At 38.0% G+C, this 23,739-nt stretch overlaps 1 non-coding gene and 1 pseudogene across 1 annotated transcript; one reads left to right on the forward strand and one right to left on the reverse strand.

Annotated features, from left to right (window-relative positions):
* Positions 1 to 1,171: 1,171 nt before the first annotated feature.
* Positions 1,172 to 1,278, reverse strand: LOC116124136. The gene has a single exon (XR_004127169.1). It is a non-coding gene; the product is annotated as a small nucleolar RNA R71 (small nucleolar RNA).
* Positions 1,279 to 17,037: 15,759 nt separating this feature from the next.
* LOC116124105 overlaps positions 17,038 to 23,739 on the forward strand; it is a 51,825-nt pseudogene continuing 45,123 nt past the window's right edge.

Consider the following 23,739-nt stretch of genomic DNA (forward strand, 5'->3'; position numbering starts at 1 on the left):
TTAGAGATAGATTTGAGAATCAATGAAATCAATCTAGGATTCTATTAGCTTAATGAACTTGGATCTATTAATCTTCATTTTGTTAGGTGCGGAAGTTTAATAGGGAAAAGTAGGAATTCATAGGCTGAGAAGGTATGTTTGACAACTTAGAGAATTCGATTTACAATCCATGAATGTGAGTGTGGAAATAGCATAATCCGTAGAATTCATCCATTGAGTCCGAATGAAGTCAAAACCCTAACCGTTTGTTTAAATTGATATTACTCTTGCCTTTAAATCTTGCATTCATTAATTAGTTTTTAATACTTAGTAAGTTTTGTTTTAGTTTTAGTTTTAATCTCTCCTATTAATCCAAACAAATTTGGTTCCTCCAACTTGAAAATAGTTAGGAAATTTAGTGCTTAACAACCAATCCTCGTGGGAATGATACTCACTCATCACTTTATTACTTTGTGCGACTAGTGCACTTGCTACACATTGCATGTTGTAAAATCAACGCATCAAGTTTTTGGCGCCGTTGCCAGGGATTGAGTTTTGTGTTAACATTGAGTTTTCTTGTGTTAGCTAGATTGGAGTTTATTTTTGTTTTAATTGTTGTTTGTTTAATTTTTGTTGTTCTCTTCGGTTGGTTTGTGATCTCACTTTTTCAATCTTTCTGTGTAGTTTATGTGAAGAGCACGAAGTCAGCCAGTGGTTCCCGTTGATCCAGAAATTGAAAGAACCACTAGAAGACTTAACAAAGAGAGAAGAGAACGAGAGGCTACAGTTGAACCAGAAGCCATAGTTGTTGAGATGGCAGAAAATAGAACACTAAGGGAGTTTTCCGTTCCCTCAGTTGATGGTAGTGGATCGAGCATTATTAGACCAGCGGTACAAGCCAACAACTTTGAGATAAAGCCGGCAATCATCCAGATGATCCAGCAGTCAGTACAGTTTAAAGGAGATTTGAAGGAAGATCCAAATCTACACATTGCCAATTTTTTTGGAGATTTGTGATACTTTCAAGTCAAACGGAGTGTCAGATGACACCATCAGATTGAGACTGTTCCCATTTTCATTAAGGGATAAGGCAAAGGGATGGTTAATGGCACTACCATCAAGAACGATCACAACATGGAATGATTTAGCACAGAAGTTCCTGACCAAATTCTTTCCTCCAGCAAAATCAGCAAAGCTAAGAAATGATATCACATCGTTTCTATAGGAAGAGTCAGAATCATTGTATGAGGCTTGGGAGAGATACAAAGAATTAATGAGGAGGTGTCCACACCATGGGTTGCCAATTTGGATGCAAGTCCAAACGTTTTATAATGGATTGATGGTGAATATGCAAACTATGGTGGATGCAGCCTTGGGATGAGCACTACAAAATAAGACAACTGAAGAAGCTCATAAGTTGCTTGAAGTTCTGGCAAGTAACAACTATCAAAGACCTAATGAAAGGGTGCAACTGAAGAAATCTATGGGTCTTCATGAAGTTGATGCATACACGGCTATCTCAGCCCAACTCATAGCACTTCAGAAATAGTTGGGAAGTATGCAGCTAAATTCTATTCAAGCTCCTCAACTAATTTGTGAATTTTGTGCAGATGGTCATGTGAGTAGTGAATGCCAAGTGGGGAACACGTTTGCTTCAGCGTCTTCATCATTGGAGTATGTTAACTACTTGGCAAGAAATCAAAGGCAACCAAACAACCCGTACTCCAACACATATAATCCTTGTTGGAGGAATCATCCGAACCTGTCTTAGGGCAATCAGAACCAACAGAATCAGCAAAACAATCAATAGAACCAAAGAACATTGCCAAACAACGAAGCAGGGGTGAACAAACAACCAGGAAAGCAAAGAGTGACAAAATTGGAGGACATGTTTGGAAAGTTTATGCAAGAGACCACAGGTTTTATGAATGAGGTGAGGACGAATTTTAGAAATCAAGGGGCGTCTATTCAGAACTTGGAGGTACAAGTGGGTCAATTGGTTGATAAGTTACATGAGAGACCACAAGGGTCCCTATTGAGCAACACAGTGACTAACCCACGTGAGCAAACAAATGCAATAACTCTGAGAAGTGGGACAATGTTAGAAGAAGTAGAACAATCAGGGAAAGAAGGAAACCCACCAAAAGAAAATGAAGATTCTTATGAGGAAGTTGATAAAGAGATAGTTGCTGAAGAGAAACCAACCAGTTCTAGGGTTGATGAACAAAAGCGGGAAGAGAGGTAAAGACAAAAGAAAGAGAAATTGCCATTTCCCGAGATACCACCAGAGCTGGCACATCACACTCCTCCCGTGCCTTTTTCTCAGAGACTCAAGAAAAAAAATCAGGATAAACAGTTTTCCAAATTTATTGAAATATTTAAAAAACTGCATATTAACATTCCTTTTGCAGATGCATTGCAACAGATGCCGAGCTACGCAAAATTTCTCAAGGAGATTTTATCAAACAAAAGGAAGTTAGAAGATGAAGAAACAGTGATGCTCAAGGAGGAGTGCAGCACCATTCTCCAGAAGAAGCTACCCTCAAAACTCAAAGATCCAAGGAGTTTTACTATTCCTTGCATTATAGGAGACATTACTTTTGATCGAGTTTTGTGTGATTTAGGTGCAAACATCAATCTAATGCCTTTTTCTGTTTTTAAGAGATTGGGAATTGGTGAGTGAAGCCAACGACCATGTCGTTGCAGCTTGTAGATAGATCCATCAAACATCTAGGGGTATAGTCGAAGATGTGTTGTTGAAGGTGGACAAGATTATCTTTCCTACGGATTTTGTTGTTTCAGACATGGAAGAGGACAAGGAAATGCCTCTTATTTTGGGCCGACCATTTTTGGCCATGGGAAGAGCACTCATTGATGTGCAAGAAAGAAAGTTACTTTTAAGAGTTCGAGATGAAATAGTAACGTTCAATGTGTTTGAAGCTATAAAGTTTCCATCTGAGTCGGATTCGTGCTTTAGTGTTGATGTGATGGATAAACTAGTAGCAGAGGCTATTGAAGAGAACACTCTACAACTGCCTCTAGAAGCATGTATTGCCCAATCAAAAATTATAGAGGTAGATGAGTCGGCGAAGAATGAATGTGCTAGATTGTTGGAAGCACTTCAGCCGATTGATGAGAACCAAGATCTAGAATTTGAGGAATTTCATTTTGAGAAGGAGAAGGAAAAGGAAAGAAAGGAAGAACCTCCGAAGCTTAAACTGAAACCTTTGCCTTCCCACCTCAAATATGTGTATCCTGGTGAAGCAGAAACCTTCCCAGTAATCATCAGTTCAAGGTTGAGCAAATTGGAAAAAGAGCGGTTGATTAGGGTACCAAGAGAACACAGATCAGCAATTGGATGGACTATTTTGGATATTAGAGGCATCTCTCCGTCGTTTTGTATGCATAAGATACTTATGGAAGATGATGTCAAGCCTAGGGTGCAACCACAACGGATACTGAATCCTTCGATGAAGGAAGTTGTGAAACTTCTAGATGCCGGCATAATTTATCCTATTTCTGATAGTCCATGGGTAAGCCTGGTGTAAGTGGTTTTGAAGAAAGGAGGTATCATAGTGATAAAGAATGAAAGCAATGAATTGATACCAACTAAGACGGTCACGGGCTAGAGAGTATGCATTGACTACCGGAAATTAAATGAAGCGACAAGGAAGGATCATTTCCCACTTCCTTTCATTGATCAGATGTTGGAGAGATTGACAAGGCATGCTTACTACTGTTTCCTGGATGGTTATTCAGGATATAATCAGATTGCCATCGCTCTTGAGGATCAAGATAAGACGACCTTCACTTGTCCCTATGGAAACTTTGCTTACCGAAGGATGCCCTTTGGGTTATGCAATGCACCAGCCACATTTCAGAGATGCATGATGTTGATCTTTAGAGATATGGTGGAGCGATTTATAGAAGTCTTCATGGATGACTTCTCTATTCTTGGTTCATCTTTTGACAATTGCTTATCTAATCTTTCACTTGTTTTACAGTGATGTAAAGAGACGAACTTGGTGCTCAACTGAGAGAAGTGCCACTTCATGGTCCAGGAAGGAATAGTGCTTGGTCATAGAATTTCAAGGGATGGCATAAAAGTGGATCGAGCAAAAACAGAAGTGATTGAGAAGCTACCACCACCCTCAAATGTTAAAGCAATTTGGAGTTTCTTGAGGCATGCGGGGTTTTATAGATGGTTTATCAAGGACTTTTCTAAGATCTCTAAACCCCTTTGCAATTTATTGATTAAAGATGTTGCTTTTGAATTTAATGATGAATGCACACATGCCTTTCAAACTCTAAAAAAATTATTAGTGTCTGCACCTATTATTGCAGTTCCTGATTGGGGACTGCCATTTGAATTGATGTGTGATGCTAGTGATTTTGCATTAGGAGTAGTGTTAGGATAGAGGAAAAACAAAGTGTTGCATGTAATTCAGTATGCTAGCAAAACACTCACTGATGCACAATTGAATTACACCGCCACTGAAAAATAATTGTTGCCTGTGGTGTGGTGGCGGATCATTTGTCAAGGATTGAACAACCAATTCAGGGAAATGAAGAGGAAACCCAAATCAGAGAAACTTTCCTGGAGAGAAATTGATGAGAGTGGAGGAAGCACTGTGGCATGCAGATTTTGCAAACTACTTGTCATTGAGAGTGCTCCCAATTGGCATGACCTTCCAAAAAAAAGAGGAAGTTTTTCTTAGATTTGAAGTATTACTTCTGGGAATAGCCATTTCTGTATAGACATTATGCTGATCAGATGATACGTAAATGTGTCCCGGAAGAGGAAATGGAGAGTGTTCTACGACATTGTCACGAGAGGGAAGTGGGTGGCCATTTTGGATAAGCTAGGACAACAGCCAAGGTTCTTCAATCTGGATTTTATTGGCCAACCCTTTTCAAGGATTCTTTTCGAATGGTTCAGGAATGCGATCAGTGTCAACGGAGTGGAAATATTTCAAAGAGAGATGAGATGCCGTTGAACAATATCCTAGTAGTTGAGCTGTTTGATGTGTGGGGAATTGACTTCATGGGTCATTTCCCAAATTCTTATGGGAACATGTACATTTTGGTAGCGGTGGATTACGTATCAAAATGGGTGGAAGCAGTCACATTGATGTCCAATGATGCCAGAGTGGTGGTTAATTTTGTGAGAAAGAACATTTTCTCAAGATTCGGAGTACCACAGGCAATCATCAGTGATGGAGGATCGCATTTTTGCAATAGGCAATTAGATGCACCGTTGGGAAAATATGGAGTAAAACAAAGAGTTGTTACACCATACCATCCACAAACTAGCGGGCAAGTGGAACAATCGAACAGAGAACTTAAGGGAATTCTAGAGAAGATAGTTAATGCATCTAGGAAGGATTGGTCACGGAAATTAGATGATGCATTATGGGCCTACCGCACTGCATTTAAGACTCCAATTGGTATGTCTCTATTTAGGATGGTCTATGGGAATGCATGTCACCTGCCGGTAAAGCTCGAGCATAAGGCATACTGGGCAGTCAAGCAACTAAACATGGACTTACGAGCTGCTGGGGAGGAAAGGATGCTAACTTTGAATGAACTCGATGAGTTCCGTCATGAAGCGTATGAGAATGCTAGGATGTACAAGGAAAAGACCAAGAAGTGGCATGACAAGCATATCAGGAAGAAGAACTTTGAAGTGGGTTAGAAAGTGTTGTTGAATAATTCTAGACTTAGGCTTTTCCTTGGAAAACTTAATTCTAGATGGTCCGGACCCTTCGTAGTTACAAGAGTGTACCCATACGGGGCGATGGAGGTCTCACATAAAGAAAAAGGCACATTTAAGGTCAATGGATAGAGGTTGAAGCTATACATCGACGGGGTGGTGAGTTGCAAGTCAATTCCCATCCAACTTGACATCCCGACATGAGAACTTGAGAAAGTCGAGCTTCCCGACTATAAACAAGTACTTCTTGGGAGGCAACCCAAGTGTTTTCAATTGTTTTTCATTGGTTTGTTGTTTGAATTTGTTTAGTTTTTGTATGATTTAAAATGATTTTGATTTTATGTGTTTTTGGGTGTTTCTAGTGAATTTTCGAACTAAGGTGAAAAGGGAAAATATTCCAGTTTTCGCCGCGGTGAAGCACATATTGCACAAAACGGAAGTTGAAAAGTTCCAGACTTCACCGCGGCGAAAATTGTTCTTCGCCAAGGCGCCATTTTCTTTGGAATTTTTCGCTGCGGCGACAAAAGTTTCTTCGCCGCGGCAGAAAAGGTTGAGCGAATTTTAACTAAGGAAAGTTCACCGCGGCGCTGTAGGCTCTGGAATTTTTTGCTGCAGCGAAGAATTTGACTAGGTTAAAATTTCATTGATTGAAGAACTTCGCCATGGCGAAAATTGTTCTTCGCCGCAGCGAAACCTGCTTTTTATAAATAGAGACCGCGACTCTTCATTTTTCGCAAAACACTTCAAACACATCCAAGAGCCAACTTTTTCCATCTTCGATCCAAAGCTTTTCCAGTGATTTCCCATCACATTTCCTCACTCCTTAACCCTCCTAAACACCAAAACAACTCATTTTAGCAAAGATCTCTGCGAAAAATTGAAAAATTTGTGGATTCAAGAATTTGGGGCTTTTGCGATCTAGGCCGAATTTGGCTAAATTGGTGGTGAATACTTCTTAGTTTTGGTAAGATTTTGAGTTCTCAAAGCTTTTAATTGCACAATTTCGAGTTTTAGAATTTTAGATCTGAAATTTTGATTGTTGATTGAGTTGTGGATTTTTAATGTTGTTGTGCTTTGATTTTGATTGAGAAAGTGCGGATCTTAACTTGTGTGGTGTTGAGGAGTTTGGGTTTGCAATTTTGGGAGAGTTTTGTGAAGTGTGGAAAAATCTTAGTTTGGGGGTCTAGGTGCAATTTTTGGGAATTTTGGTATTTTTGCAGGATTGATTGTGGTTGATAGTAGGGTGCTTAGAGTTGAATTGTTGAGTTAGAATTGTAGTTTGGGGAAAATGCCGCTCAAAGCACCATCCAAGGGCAAAGGAAAAGGGAAAAAGTTAGACAGCTAATTTGTGAATGACAAGGCTCGAAAACAATATGAAGGGCCAATCCAAAAGAAAGATAAAGGATTTATTGCTGAACGTGGATTGACCTCGAGCCATGCTATTGAGTGGAGTACAAGGAGACGTTAGAATTTGTTTATGAGTGAACCTACACATGCAGCCGTAGAGCTGATAGTGAGAGAGTTTTATGCCAACCTCCCTGAGTATGATCCTGGTTTTGTGTTTGTGAGGGGTACTGATGTGGCATTTGATGCAAAGGTCATCAATGAGTTTTATAACTTGCCTCAAATTGACCGTGATGACTATGAGGAATTTAGGAAGACACGATTTGAGGATGACGTGATACTTAAGGCCATAGCAAAACCAGATACCCCTTGGGAGATTTCGAAGAAGGGAAGAAAGAGCATTAAGGGAACAAATTTGACACTGATGGCCAGGTTGTGGCAGTACTTTGTGTATGCGAGGATGATGTCGAAGACGCACTATAGTACAATGACTTATGAGAAAGCATTATTGCTTTATTCCATTGCCATAGGGAAGAGAATGGATGTAGGAAACGTTATCCTGACTAATATCTAGCATGCAGCCAAACCAGGGAGAGGGAGCTTCCCTTTCTCACATCTAATTATAAAGCTGTGCACTCGAGCGGGAGTTGAGAAGACAGATGATGAGCCATTTATCCATGTTGCCCCAGTTCTCGACACCGCCTACTATAACAAGCATCTTGAGCGTCCACCCAGTGAAGGACCCAAATCTGGCACGAAAAGACGAAGAACCACAGCAGCTGCCACGTCATTCGGTTCAATAGCCACAATGAAAGAGTTGCTGCAAAAGATGATGGGTAAGATGAAATGGAAGGAGCAACGTCAGGGTTGGCTAGTAGAGCAGACCAGGATGATTTATAATCTGCAGCAGAGCTGCTACACCAAGTTTGACATTGACACTTCAGAATTCCAATGGGAAGACTGGGATTCAGAGGAATGGATGGGCTCCGACTCAGAAGATGACGACACCGATGGAGAGGAGGAGGCCGAAGAATGAATGGAGCACCTGTTTTGTACTTTATTTATTTTTCTTTGTTTAAGTTGTCATTGTCTTTTATTTTGAACATTGAACTAATTTTCCTTTTGTTTGGGGATTGTTTAATTTTTGTTTGAACTTCCTAGTAGTTGTAAGGATGAGATTAGGCTTGTAATATTTTCATATTAGTCGGAGAAATTTTCTAACAGTGGACACCATAAGATTTCAATTGTTTTACAGATTATGTTGATGAGAAAGCCAAGGAACGGGTGTGCATGTTGTTGAGTGGAACTCCAACTTCACGGATTAATCAGGGAACTATCTCATACCTTTGTAAATTCTGTTTTTCTATTCCTACATTGTGCATAATGTGACATTGGGGACAATGTCATCTGTAGTTTGGGAGTAGGAAAAATTTGAAAAAAATTTATTTATGTTTATTTTATTTTCATGTTTTGTTGTGTATGCCAATGATGAATTACATAAGTCTATGATGAGAATAAGATTGTTGGGATTTTATTGTTGAAAAATGTTAAGCATTGCTTCAAGTTTATGTTGATTGACTGAATTTTGCTTGAGGTTTGTTGAGTGGTTCGACCACTATTTTCATTATTTCTGCATGCTTAGATTCATTTTATGTGGTTAGGTAAAGTCTTGATAATGGTGGTGGACTCTAGAACCTCGTTGAGAAGTGCTTGAGGCGAAATTCTAGGAATAGACATTATTAAGGAAGTGATTTAGGCAGTTTTCAAAACGTTTGAGCCTTTCCAACCGACCATGAATTTTATCCCTAGTGACCCATTTGAGCCTTATGAAATCATCGTTGCCTTATTTTTCTTGTGAAACCAATAATGCCCAAAACCTTTTTCCCTAAACACGCCCGCAACCTTTAAGAGAATTCTAAACTTAATGCAAACACAAAGAGCTTGGAGAGTTGTGTGAATGAACTAAAAGAATAGTTTGGGGGTTGTGAGAAGGGCAAGAAGAATAAGAGGGGTAATTAACCTCAATTTAATTATTGTTATTGTATATATATATCTGAGAATTACAATTCAGAAGCAAAAACGAGAAGTGCTCATGTTTGAGGGTTTTTAAAATGGTTGACATCTTAAGTGGAAGTTGAGTTAAGTGTTAGTGTTTGCTTAAAGGAAACCGAGTTCTCTTGCTTAGTTTATCCTTTCCTTTTCTTTGAAGCCCACTAACCGAGTCTAACGTTACAAGCCTGTAAAGACCTTTTGATCTTTAGTGATGTCTAATCCTCATTAGTGGAGAGTAGTTCGATATTTAGGCTTATGGAGTCTGCCGCCATTTGATAAACTTTGCATTTCTGTATAAAATAATCTAGGAAGTCAGAATGTGGACTGAAGTGGGGATCACCTACTCGAGGGACCAATAGAGAAAGATAGTCGATGCAATTTATGACTTCTTGGAGTGTTGAACATTTTCTAGTAATAATTTTCCAACAAACTTTTGAGACTTGTGTAAATTCTAGGCAATTCTTATGTTGAGTTTGAGTCTAATTTTTGTTTGTTCGTTTTCAGTTTTGTTATTTTTTGTTTTTGGTTGTTTGTTGTTTTTCTTTCTTTGAGTTTTGTACCTGATGCTCGGGGACGAGCATGTCTTTAGTTTGGGGGTATTTGATAATCTGAGGATTATACTAATTTATTTAGGCTTTTTGGCCGGATTTTAGATACTTCTTAGCTCGTTTATGCCTGAATGGCTACTTAATTCCATTTATTTTATGTTTCAGGCTAAAACGGACATTTTGAGTGAATAATGAGCGAATTGGAGTTTCTGGACTCAGAAGTCAGTGAATCTTAGATTTTGGGAAAGTTCTGAAGCAGAGTTAAAGCACTATGAAGCTTGTTCCGATGGGAAAGCATCGAGGATCGAAGATTCAGGCAAGGAAGCAAGCGAAGGGCAATTCGGTAAATGCAGAATTTTCCAGGAAGGTTTGCCGCGACGAAAGAAGCCAAGAACGAGATTCAGCTTTAGTTCGTCACCACGACGAAATTCCTTCTTCGCCATGGCGACATCTGTGAAATTTTGTTTTCTCCAAAACGCACAGTTTTATTTTAGGAATGTTTGAGGTCTTTGGGCGAAGTATAAAAGAAAAACCTTGCCATTTTGAGAGAGGTCGGTCGGAGAAAGTCTGAGTTCGCCTGGTTTTCATTTTCCTTAGAATAGATTTGACATTTTTATTGAGAAAGTGAGAAGATTTAAGATTCAACCTTGTGGATTCTTCAACTAGGGGAGATATCTTTGCTTTTCTCTTATTTCAATATGTTGACTGTTATGTTTAATGTTTTTCTTGCTGTTTGTGTTGATTTATTTATGAACTAACCCATTTTGGGTTAGGGTTTTGATGTAACTCGGATTTCTATGGGTTAATCAATTGATTATTGTTATTTTTATATTCTATTGCACAGATTGTGTGGTTATTCCGTTTTTATTGATTTTATTTGATGAATATGATGCGATTGAGAAATGAATCATGTTGAGCTTCTTAGGCAATCACCATTGTAGTATTGAATGTTAGAGATAGATTTGAGAATCAATGAAATCAATCTAGGATTTTATTAGCTTAATGAACTTGGATCTATTAATCTTCATTTTGTTAGGTGCGGAAGTTTAATAGGGAAAAGTAGGAATTCATAGGCTGAGAAGGTATGTTTGAAAACTTAGAAAATTCGATTTACAATCCGTGCATATGAGTGTGGAAATAGCATAATCCGTAGAATTCATCCATTGAGTCCGAATGAAGTCAAAACCCTAACTGTTTGTTTAAATTGATATTACTCTTGCCTTTAAATCTTGCCTTCATTAATTAGTTTTTAATACTTAGTAAGTTTTGTTTTAGTTTTAGTTTTAATCTCTCCCATTAATCCAAACAAATTCGGTTCCTCCAACTTGAAAACAGTTAGGAAATTTAGTGCTTAACAACCAATCCTCGTGGGAACGATACTGACTCATCACTTTATTACTTTGTGCGACTAGTGCACTTGCTACACATTGCATGTTGTAAAATCAACGCATCATAAGGCAAAAAAGAAGGTCTGGATGCAGAGCGCTCGCAAGCGCTCAAGGATGAAGTTGACAAACTCTTGAAAATCAACTTCATCAGGGAAGTTAAGTACCTAGACTAGCTCGCCAACCCAATCCTGGTTAAGAAGTCGAATGGCAAATGGTAGACTTGTGTCGACTTCACGAATCTAAATAAAGTCTATCCCAAAGACAGCTTTTTGCTACCACAGATTAACCACCTAGTAGATGCGACAGCTAGGAACGCACTAGTAGCTTCATGGATGCGTACTTGGTATATAACCAAATCCCAATGTATCAGCCTGATGAAGAGCACCGGGCAAAGTCTCAATTAAGGCTCGCCTCATATCAGCAGCGAGCCAAATGATATTTCAACACCAAAGCCAAAAACAGAGACTTTGAATTGGGCAACTTAGTTCTCAAAAAGGTCATCCAGGGTACCCAAAACCCGAACTTGGGGGCACTTGGACCCAAATAGGAAGATCCTTTCAGGATCTCAGAAAAGCTCACACCAGGATATTTTCACCTGGAATGCCTCAATGGCGAAGCGATACCGCGAGCTTGGAGCACCGAACATTTGTGAAGGTATTACCAATAAGCAGCTCGGGTTCCACTTTTTTTTTTTTTTTTATTCGTTGTAAGGCCGCTCATGACCAAAACGCTTGATCAACAAAAGAGGAATTATTCATGATTTTTCTTTGTTAATGTTCTTAGTTTGTTTAACATTTATTCATTGTTTCAAAGATCGCGACCTATGCAATGATATTCCAAAAAGAAAACCCGGAGACAAGAGTCCGAAAAAGGCAGCTTATCTCAAAGCCACGCCAAAATCCAACTCTTTAAAGATGAAACATCCTAAATCGATGAAGTTAAACTTGAAAAAATTCGAGAAAAAACACGTTGAAGGAAATCAGCCTTAAGCTGGACCAAAACTTGAAATGAATAACTGATCCGAAATCGAAGTTGCTTGTCGTAAAAAATTTCCTCACACACATTTAAAAAAGCTCTTCAAGAAGCGAGTTATACATAACTTAGAGCGAATTCAGATCTTCTATTACAAGTCCAACTAGGACAAATGAAATAACTCCGCAGAAATATAACAATCTTAGCTCGATGAGGACATGTTGAAAATTTTTCTTTTCATTGATAGAATTCTATTACATTCTTAAAAAAAAAGGAAAAGAACCTTACCGGAATGAAAGAAGTACAGAAACTCGCCGGAAAAAGCACTGTGACGACAACAAAGCAGCAACAAAGTGAACAAAGGCATCAGAAAACTTCTGTGGACTGAATGAGCATTCTGACAACTTCGCCACCTTTTATAGTGGTTTGCATGGAAGACGAAAGGGCGGGGTTTAATCGCAGGTGTCAATCTACAGTGAATCTCGACCCTTCATTCATCAAGCAATCTCGACCCTTGACATGGCCACGTGTCATCCATCCATGAGGGGCAACGAAACGTCAGACTGTTGCACTAATAGCCATTGTCGCATGTTACCTCTACTTCACACATGGACAGTTGTAGACGCCCACACGCGACGAAACGTGACTGACAAAGGCTGCCGCATTTAATGCGGCATGACCACATGGAAATTACATATTTGCCCTAACTTTTCATATTCTGAGTTCAACAGGTATTGTAGGAAGCAAACAAGTGTGAAGCACATCGTCCAGACATGAGGTCGACCCTAGGAGCTCAGTCGAACCTGCATCCGAAGAGCTGTTGTTAATGGCGACCTTGGTATCAAATCAAGTAATATTCTTCGAATCACAAAACGAGCATCGAACACTAGGGGGCAGATGTTGTGTGTGATTTTTCCACCAAGCTCGAGCTACAACGAAGATGTAGCTCAACTCAAGATTAATCCAACCGCACCAGTTGTCTGACCCAACATAAGCTCGTCGACATATAGCTCGACCCAACACAAGCCGATCGCGAACAACCTGAATGATCATTCAATTAATTCCCATATTACTTCAGATCCCAAATATCACGGAAATGACTAGATCAACAAAAATCTCTACGCAATCACAGCGCCCAATCGTGAGAATATCGGAATTACAGTTTAGATCAATTGTAATCCCTTTATTTTCGCTCTTTCCTTTGTACAAACCTTGTATATAAACCCCCTCAAATGATGGAAAAGGGGTTACAAAATTTTCACAGAATTCTCATTGTAAGCTCCTACAACAAATACAAAAAGTAGTGGACGTAGGCTTAAGAGTTTACCTCGCCGAACCACTTTAAAAACTCTCATTGCCATTTACTGTATTGCATTCAATACTTGTCAATCACTGATTATCCGTAATCATGCACACATTTATTCCGATCCCACCAAGGTCGATCGAACTTCTTTGGTTGATGCATATTTCTATATCAACACTTATATCATAATAACTGATAACAAATATATAACTCACGAAAATGAATTAAAAAATCCTCTCAAAAATCTTGGTTGAGACTCATCGATTAAGACTTTAAATTAAACTCTTTTTATCTTAGATAATCTTTGCTCTCTTATCCAAAACTATCAGTAAGATCAAAGAATGACAACACAGAAAGTCTAGTAACACTACACCAAAAATGACCTACAATAACACTGGACAGTTGCATTTTTTTACCCCTATTTCTAACTTTTGAATGATCTAAAGTTATGCCATTCAATGATTAGAATTATTTTTATAATTTTTTTTTTTTTTTACAGTAAGAGATTTATGGCTGTGTTTGTTTTATTATTCTTATCCTTTCTTATTCCTATCCTACCCAAAATACATATTTGTTTCAATATTCTCAAAATCCAATCCTATTATATTCAATTATTTTTAAACCCCCTAGGTTTATTAATTTAGCTAAACACCCCTTACAATAAAACATTGAAAATTAACAAGATCACCCTTATCCACCCATTAAAATGCTGGCAGCCAGCCACCACTGCCGGAGGGTGGTTGGAAGTTACCGTAATGGCACATGACTAGCTGGATTTGGTCGGTCGTGCACTGATCTGGCTAGAAAAGGTCAGATCTTTGGCCAGATCTAATCGTCAACGACAACCAAGACATAGTCGTCGTTGACAACCAGATGTGGCCTTTTCCAATTAGATCCATGCACGACTGGCCAGATCCAACCGGTCGTGCGCCATCACAATGACTTTTGGCCACCCTCTGGCAGTAGTAGCCAACTGTCGGCATTAATGGGTGGATGGGGTGTTTTTGTTATTTTTTAATGTTTTATTGTAGGGTAGCTAAATTAACAAACCTAGAGGGTGTTTTTCTTAGTTTTCAAATCCTATCATCGCAATAACTACCCAACTCAACTTTTTCAAAAATATTACTCCATAATAAAACAAACACAACTTTTTTTTATCTTTGTTTAATAAATTTATTATTGACAATTGTGGAATTTTTTTCTCTTCTACTTGAGACGCCATTGTCATTCATTAATGAAAAAAATAATTTGTCCATTGTCATATTGAGTTGAAGAAATTTTTTTGTCAAATCCATACTCCAAATTCATTTTTAGACCCCATCTTCTTGTTCATTAGCCCCATTTAAAAAAAAAAAAAAAGTATAATAAAGAATATTAGATAAAATAAAAGTATTGTATCTCTTTGTTTACCAATAAATCCCACAAATTCTCTCAGTGTAGTGTCTAGAAGTCTTCTACCCTGTCGAAAGGCAGTGACTAATCTCACTTGTCAAGGTTGTCTACCAACAACCTAGTGCAGCACATGGGTGCTTGTTGTAGGCAAGTTAATGGAGATCGAGGTGCTAACCAAGTTGATGTTCCCAAATATTCTTAAGATCCTTTGCAAGGAATTGGTGGTCCAATGACTAGGGCAAAGACAAAGAGGATGAAAGAGGCTTTGCAAGGCTTGATCATGGAAGTGCAATACAAAGAGGTTGTACTAGAAGACTCTAAGACTAAATTCGAAGATTTCAAAGCTTCACCAAGGATGGCCTATTATCTTTTTATGCAAGGGGTAGATTCGGCAGATCAAGTTGGATGCAAGGATTAATTTAGGAATTAATTTTCGTTTATTTAATCTTGTGCTTTTTTTTTTATGTTTTAATTATCATTAGATTCTTTAGTCTTTTATTTATTTAAGGTTTATTTAGGCCCAATTCGCTTATACTTAGGCCCAACCCGTTTTTCAATTAGCTAAGGTTTTCTTTTAGGGTTTGTTGCTTATAAAAAGGAGCAGCCATCTTATTTTTTGGGGACATATTATTATCAATTGAAGTTTATTTCATAAAGCTATTTGCTTTGCCTTCTTGTGTTCTTGATTGAATGCTTAAATCTCGACTTATCAAAGGGAGTGACAACCTTTATGGCGTCTCAAGATTAGGGTTTTAAGGACTAGTTTCCTTAGAAAAACAACTTGTTCCTATTCTATCATTTGGTATCAAAGCTTTGATTACTGAAAACATGTTATTTATCTCCAACACTCTTTGTTTGCGTTCTTGATTCAAAAAAAAAAAAATTGAATTCGTCTTTTCATAGTTCTGTTGCATAAAAAAAAAAAAAAAAAAGAGATAGCAAAAAAAAAAAAAAAAGAGGAAAAAAAGAAGAAGAACAAAGTGGCAATTTCGAGTTGTTAAGGGTGCGTTTGGTGTAGTATTTTGGATAGGATTTTGAGGATAGTATTGGATTGTTGGATAGGGGAGTATTACGAGGTAAATTTGAAAAATTTATGAAAAAGCCCTTAGGTTTACTAATTTAATTAAAGACCCTACTATATAAAATGACAAAAACACCCCCACCACCTGCAGTGTCAGATTCCAGCTGGAATCTGGCCGAAAAATTTTGTTACAGCACAGACCGATCGGATCTGTGCCGTAACGCATCATTATGGCCTTTTCAGCCAGATCCACCACGGATCTGGCTGGAAAAGGCTAGATCTACGGCATGTTATGGCCGTCGATAGCCTGAAAGGCCAAAACGATGGCCATCTTTGGCCGTCAGCGACGGCCAAAGATGTGGCCATCGTTTTCGGTCAACGACGGCCATATCTGGCCTTTTTCGGCCAGATCCGTGGTGGATCTGGCCAGAAAAGGCTAGATCGGTGTAATTCCGGCCATTTATGGTCGGAATTTAGGTCGTTGTACAGATTCCGGCTATCACCGGCGGTGGTTGCCGGAATCTGACAAGTTGGGTTGATGGGGGTGGGGGTTTTGTTAATTTTAAAAAAAAAATTCAGGGGGCATTTAGTGAAATTAATAACCTTATGGGGTCTAAAAGTAATTAAGAAAAATAGGGTAATATTTCTGGAATAGTGTGCCAAACATTATTTGGAGAATAGGATTAGGAATATGGATAAAAATAGGGAGCTAAACGCACCCTAAGTTTCCCATTCTTGTTCTCTTTGTTAAGTATCCTATTTTTGTTCAATTAAGTTTCCAATTCTTGTTTTTTCTTGCTTGAGTTTCTTATTCTTGTTGAATTAGTTTCCTTTATTCTGTTCTAGTTTCCTTTTTATTTTGTTCTAGTTTCCCTTTATTTTTGTTCTAGTGATTGTTTCAAGCATATACAAGGTTGTTTTGTGTCTTTTGCCTTCTTAATCATTTAGCATCAATTCCAGTGATTTCTTTCACATGTCTTTTGCCTCCTTTTAGAGTTTTCTTATTTTTCTTGGTTCTTTAAAGTCCTCCTGGGTCTTTCTTTCTGTTCACCGTTTGCCTCAACTAAGTTTTTAAAGTTTTGATTTTTGAGATTGTCACCATCTAACTGGTTGCTTCTTGAGATTTGTTGAATTCTTTGATTCTGTTAAGAACATAAAGGGGGCTCGCTTGGCTTTGAGCGGTAAAAGGCAAGAGATATCATCATCAAGAAAAAGCCAAAATAGTGTGAAACACAAGTGATAACAATTTGATTTGAGTGCAAACACGTGAGGGAGTGTGTGAGGAACAACACCTTTTATTTTATTTTATTTTGCAAGTTGAAACCATGAGTAAGGAAGGAGGAGAACCACAAGAGGTCGACATGAAATTCTTCATCAAGGCTGTTAATGACCAATTTAAATTGCTAAATGCGAGATTGAATGATTTGGAGTCCTTTTCCGCTTCTAAATCACATAGAAGACATGTGTTCGACGAAGAAGATGAAGCTGATTCCGAAGTGGAGAGAACAAGTTATAAACGGGCCAAGAAGGTTGACTCTAAAGGAGATAACAATATAGGCAGTATAAAGATGGCAATTCCGACTTTTCAAGGAAAGAATGATCCTGAGCTATACTTGGAGTGGGAATGAAAGGTTGAGCACGTATTTGATTGTCATAATTACTCCAAGGAGAAGAAGGTAAAGCTAGTAGCCGTGGAGTTTACAGATTATGCAGGTATATGGTGAGATCAATTGGCGATCAATAGGCGTAGAAATGGTGAGAGACCTATTTGGTTATGGGAAAAGATGAAGTTGGTGATGTGCAAGAGATTTATACCTAACCATTACTATAGAGATTTGTATAGGAAGTTGCAAGGGCTAGTTCAAGGTTCCATGAGTGTAGTAGGTTATTATAAGGAGATGGAAATCGCCATGATTAGAGCAAACATAAAGGAAGACAGAGAAGCAACAATGGCTAGATTGATTGCCGGATTGAACAAGGAGATTGCTGACGTGGTTGAGTTGCAACATTACGTAGAAATGGAGGAGCTACTGCACAAAGCCGTTAAAGTGGAGAAGCAAATCAAGTCCAAGAGGTTCAAATCTGGCTTGTCCTCTAGCTCTCAGTGTAGATCAAATTAGAAGGACAACAAAGCTGCCTTCAGAACAAAAGAAGAAGCAAAGTCGAAGAATTCGGTTGCTGTTCCTAAAGGTAAACCCGAAACTAAAACTCTTACTAAGTCACGTGATATTAAGTGATTTAAATGTCAAAGATTCGAACATATTGCTTTCGAATGCCCAAACAAAAGGGTTATGGTTGTACGGGCAAATGGAGAAGTCGAAAGTGCTAGCTCAAGTGATGATGAGATGCCACTATTGGAGGATTGTTCTGATGTTGAAGTGGAAGAACCTGTGCATGGTGATTTACTTGTTACAAGGAGAGCCCTGATTATATAGCCTAAAGATGAAGGAGATGAGGAGTAACGTGAACATATTTTTCACACAAGATGCCACATGAAAAATAAGGTATGTACATTGATTATTAATAGTGGGAGTTGTACTAATGCTGCTAGTACTTTGTTAGTAGAAAAATTGAATTTGAAGTGGAAGAAGCATCCTAAACCGTACAAGCTACAATGGCTGAATGACTGTGGAGAAGTGAAGGTAAACAAGCAAGTTCGGGTTCCTTTTTCAATTGACAAGTATGAGGATGAGGTTCTTTGTGATGTGGCACCGATGTATGCTGGTCATATATTGCTTGGCCGACCACAGCAATTTGATAGGAGGGTGTCGCATGATAGGTACAAAAATCATTATTCTTTTGTAATGAACAACCGAAAAGTTGTATTAGCCCCTCTCAAACCTTTGCAAGCTTATGAGGACCAAATTAGGATAGCAAGAGAGTGCAAAATGAGAGAGAAACAACAATGTGAGCAAGAGGAAAATAAAAAGAGAGCAAGTGAGGTCGAGAGGAAAAATGGAGAGAAAAGTGAGCAAAAAGGAGAGAAAAGTGAGCAACATGGAGAGAAAAATAAAAGAATTAGTATACTTGCTGAAAAACATGAGGTTAAGAGTGTAATGATGGCGAGGCAACAAGTACTTGTACTTATGTACAAGGATGTTTATCTTTCTACTAACGACCTTAACTCATCTTTGCCTAGTGTTGTCGTGTCTTTATTGTAGGAATTTGAGGACCTATTTCCTGAGGAGATTTCCCATGGATTACCTTCTCTAAGAAGAATTGAGCATCAAATAGACTTCATACTTGGTTTCGCTATACCAAATCGACCTGCTTATAGAGCTAATCCCGAGGAAACGAAGGAGATACAAAGGCAAGTGGATGAGCTATTGCAAAAAGGATTTGTAAAGGAGAGTCTCAGCCCATGTTCAGTTCCTGTCCTCTTAGTCCCAAAGAAAGATGGAACATGGCGCATATGTGTGGATTGCCGAGCTATTAACAAGATAACAGGTATTAGTGTTGATGAAGAAAAGGTAAGGGCAATAAGGGACTAGCCTACACCTAAGAATGTGAACGAGGTGAAAAGCTTCCATGGTTTAGCAAGTTTTTATCGAAGGTTTGTTAAAGATTTTAGTTCTATTACTGTACCTTTGAATGAACTTGTTAAAAAGAATCTTGTTTTTAAATGGGATGATGTGCATGACCGGGCTTTCAAAACTTTGAAAAATAAGCTAACTAATGCACCTTTGTTGTGTTTGCCTAACTTTGATAAAGCTTTTGAGATAGAATGTGATGCATCCGGGATTGGAATAGGAGCTGTTTTGATGCAGGATTCCAAACCAATTGCTTATTTAAGTGAAAAGCTAAGTGGGGCAGCGTTGAATTATCCTACTTACGACAAGGAGCTTTATGCATTAGTGAGAACTCTTCAAACATGGCAGCATTACTTGTGGCCAAGGGAATTCATCATTCATTCGGATCATGAGAGCTTGAAGTTCTTAAAGACTCAAGGTAAGCTTAATAAAATATATGCTAAGTGGTTGGAGTTCACAGAAACGTTTCCTTATGTAATCAAATACAAGCATGGGAAGGAAAACGTTGTGGCTGATGCATTGTCTAGGAGGTACGTATTACTTACTCCATTGCAAACTAAATTACTTGGTTTTGAATTGTTTAAGAATTTGTATGCCAAGGATTCTGATTTCAGCCAAGTATGGAATGCATGTGATAAGTGTGCATTTGGTGATTTTTATAGGCATGAAGGATTTCTATTCAAGAAAGATAAATTATGTGTGCCTATTTGTTCTGTTCGTGAGTTGCTTGTTAGGGAAAGTCATAGGGGAGGTTTGATGGGTCACTATGGTGTTCTAAAGACTTAAGATATATTACGTGAGCATTTTTATTGGCCTAAGATGAAGTATGATGTGCAATCCGTTTGTGATTAGTGCATTACATGTAGGCAAGCAAAATCTAAAGTTAGACCGCATGGCTTGTATACCCCTTTACCTGTACCTAATCAACCTTGGATTGATATATCGATGGATTTTGTTTTAGGATTACCAAGGACTCAAAGTGGTAAGGATAACATATTTGTTGTTGTGATAGGTTTAGTAAAATGGCTCATTTTATTACATGTTCTAAAACAAACGATGCAACACATATTGTTGATTTGTTCTTTAAAGAAGTGGTTCGTTTGCATGGGTTGCCTACGACAATTGTTAGTGATAGAGATGTTAAGTTCCTAAGTCATTTTTTGCGCACTTTATGGAATAAATTAGGAACCAAACTGTTATTTTCTACTATTGTACATCCTCAAACAGATGGTCAAACTGAAGTAGTTAATAGGACGCTCACTACTTTGTTGCGTGCTATCATTCAAAAGAACTTAAGGCAGTGGGAGAAGTGTTTGCCACATACTGAGTTTGCATATAATAGGATTGTTCATTCTATTGCTTCATTTTCTCCTTTTGAAATTGTTTATGGCTTTAATCCTTTAACACCTTTGGATATTTTACCTTTGCCTACCAATGAGCACGCTAATCTTGATGGTAAGAAAAAGGAAGATTTTGTGAAGGATTTACATGCCAGAGTTCAGGCCAACATTGAAAGGAAGAATGAGCAATATGCTAAGCAAGCCAATAAGGGGCGTTTGAAGGTTGTCTTCCAACCTGGAGATTGGGTTTAGGTGCACATGTGTAAGGAGAGGTTTCCCACACAAAGGAAATCAAAATTGTAGCCTCGAGGAGATGGGACTTTTCAAGTCTTGGAGCGGATCAATGATAATGCCTACAAGCTAGATTTGCCAAGCAACTATGGTAATGTTAGTGCAACTTTTAATGTTGTTGATTTATCTTTGTTTGATGTAGGAGATTCGAGGACGAATCCTTTCGAAAAGAAGGGGAATAATGGAGATAGAGGTGCTGACCAAGTTGATGTTCCCAAATATTCTCGAGATCTTTTGCAAGGAATTGGCGGTCCAATAACTAGGGCAAAGACAAAGAGGATGAAAGAGGCTTTGCAAGGCTTGATTATGGAAGTGCAATACAAAGTGGCTGTACTAGAAGACTCTAAGACTAAATTCGAAGATTTCAAAGCTTCACCAAGGATGGCCTATTATCATTTTATGCAAGGGGTAGATTCGGAAGATCAAGTTGGATGCAAGGATTAATTTAGAAATTAATTTTTGTTTATTTAATCTTCGTTTTTTTTTTTTTTTTTTTTTTATGTTTTAATTATCATTAGATTATTTAATCTTTATTTATTTAAGGTTTATTTAGCCTAATTCGCTTGTACTTAGCCTAACCCGTTTTTCATAAGCTAGGGTTTTCTTTTAGGTTTGTTGCTTATAAAAAGGCAGCCATCTTGTTTTTTGGGGACATATTATTATCAATTGCAATTCTATTTCATAAAGTTATTTGCTTTGCCTTCTTGTGTTCTTGATTGTGTTCGGAAACGATCCATTGAGGCAACGGAAAAAAAAAACAATATAAGAAGGATCGTTCCATAGAGCCAAGATCAGGCTACAATTTTACAGTTTATATCAAATAAGAATCTACAGAAAATTAATCTAGAGTTTAAGAAACCATATGCACGTTTGGAGGCTCCTCCAAGTTGTCTCTGAATGTATTTTGCTATTGACCCAAGTGTAGGATTGAACCGACATAGTCCACACAAAGACAATCGCAAGGAACTAAGGAGGGATTTGCTAGATCCCTCTTTAGCCTTAAGAAACAAGAAGAAATGAAGAGTATTTTGATTTTCAATCAAAACCAAGCCTGGCGTGGGAGAGAGCAAAAAGGGGTTGTGTGTTTTCTCTTTTACAATGAAATGAGTTAAAAGAATTTATCTAACTTTTTACTATTAAAACATTTATTTTATAGTAACATTTTAATTGCCTTATTCCTATATGGAATAGGCTTAGGCTCCAACCCAAACACCCCATGTTTCCAAACACTCACAATTAGATATTTATTTTAATTCATCATTATCTCAATTAAAAATCAATTAATATATATATATATATATATTAACATTTAACAATAATGATAATTTATTTAAATATATGCTAACACATATTTAAATGTAATTTCACTTATTTAATTTTTCTAACAAATTAAATAAAAGGCTACGACCTCAGCAAATTTAATTGCACTGTGAAATTACCAAAATACTCTTTTACCTAAAAAGACGAAAACGCCCTTCTTACTTCTGAGTCTTAAATTATCTTCTATGTGTGTGACCCATAGGCTCCTCATCATACCGGTAGTATATAGTATCGCGATTAACACCAGTTAATCATCTCACTAATACACAGACCAAGATTGGCCCCTAGTAAGGCATCATGGCCACCCGATAGATTCGGATTCAGCAAATTAGCTACCTGTCAATGATATGGTTATCGTACAATTCGATCCTTTTATCATACGTTATCTTGACGAGACGAAGACATATAAATAGTGTCAACCTTCGGTTACTCTCGATATTATGTATTCAGTTCCTAGACCAATGACCTGTATTATAATCTGGATAGAGCAACAACTCAATCCCACTGTGGCCACAGTTTTAGTGTCATTGTCATATACTGAATTGCTCCGTGAGATAACTTCTCCCGTACCCAGGAGTGATGAATCCTCTGTCTATCCACCATAGTCTTGATACACTCCTTGATGTAGCCAATCACCACCGCATTGACAGATCTTAATAGAACTGTGTTAGGCTAGTGTCAAACTGCACCAATCGATGCACAAGGCGCTCTAGTGATCTCAAGTCTAAGGATCACATGCACCACCATTCGTTAGAGGATTTGTTCCATAGACATTGGGGTTACCATCCATATGGAATCCTCTGGTGGGTCAGTCCAATGAACTTGCTGCGGTGTATTCGCCTATAGCAAACACCCATATGTTGCACTAGGTTGTCACCAAACAACCTTGACAAGTGAGATCAGTCACTGCCTTTTGACAGGGTCATTAAACACTATGATAGTCTTACAGTATTATCTGTGCCCTTACTTCAGAATAATACTAGGGCTACAGATGTTTCTAGAATGGCCACCATATGTGCTCATAGGGTTCTCACTATCAAGATTTGAAACACTTGATACCCTCGTCACGGTTCTACCATTCTAAGGACATATATCAATACATATTGCAATAATAATGATTTACGCGATATAGAATAAAATGTCTTTTATTGATTAATGAACATTATTACAAAGAGTCAATTCTACAATAATTGATTGGCTCTAGGGCATATTCTCTAACAGATTGAATGCTTAAATCTTAACTTATCAAAGGGAGTGATCAACCTTTATGACGTCTCAAGATTAGGGTTTTAAGGACTTAGTTTCCTTAGGGTTCTAATTCGATCATCCTCAACACGTTCCTAGCAAAACAACTTGTTCATATTATATCACAAGTTCACTAGACTGACCCACCAGAGGATTTCATATAAATGGTAATCGTAGTGTCTATGTAACAAATCCTCTAACGAATAGTGGTGCATGTGATCCTTAGACTTGAGATCACCGGAGTGTTTTGTGCACCGATTGATGTAGTTTGACACTAGCCCAATGCAGTTCTATTTAGAGC

This window comes from Pistacia vera, unplaced genomic scaffold, assembly GCF_008641045.1.
Source record: "Pistacia vera cultivar Batoury unplaced genomic scaffold, PisVer_v2 Contig1031, whole genome shotgun sequence".
NCBI classification, from domain to species: Eukaryota; Viridiplantae; Streptophyta; class Magnoliopsida; order Sapindales; family Anacardiaceae; genus Pistacia; species Pistacia vera.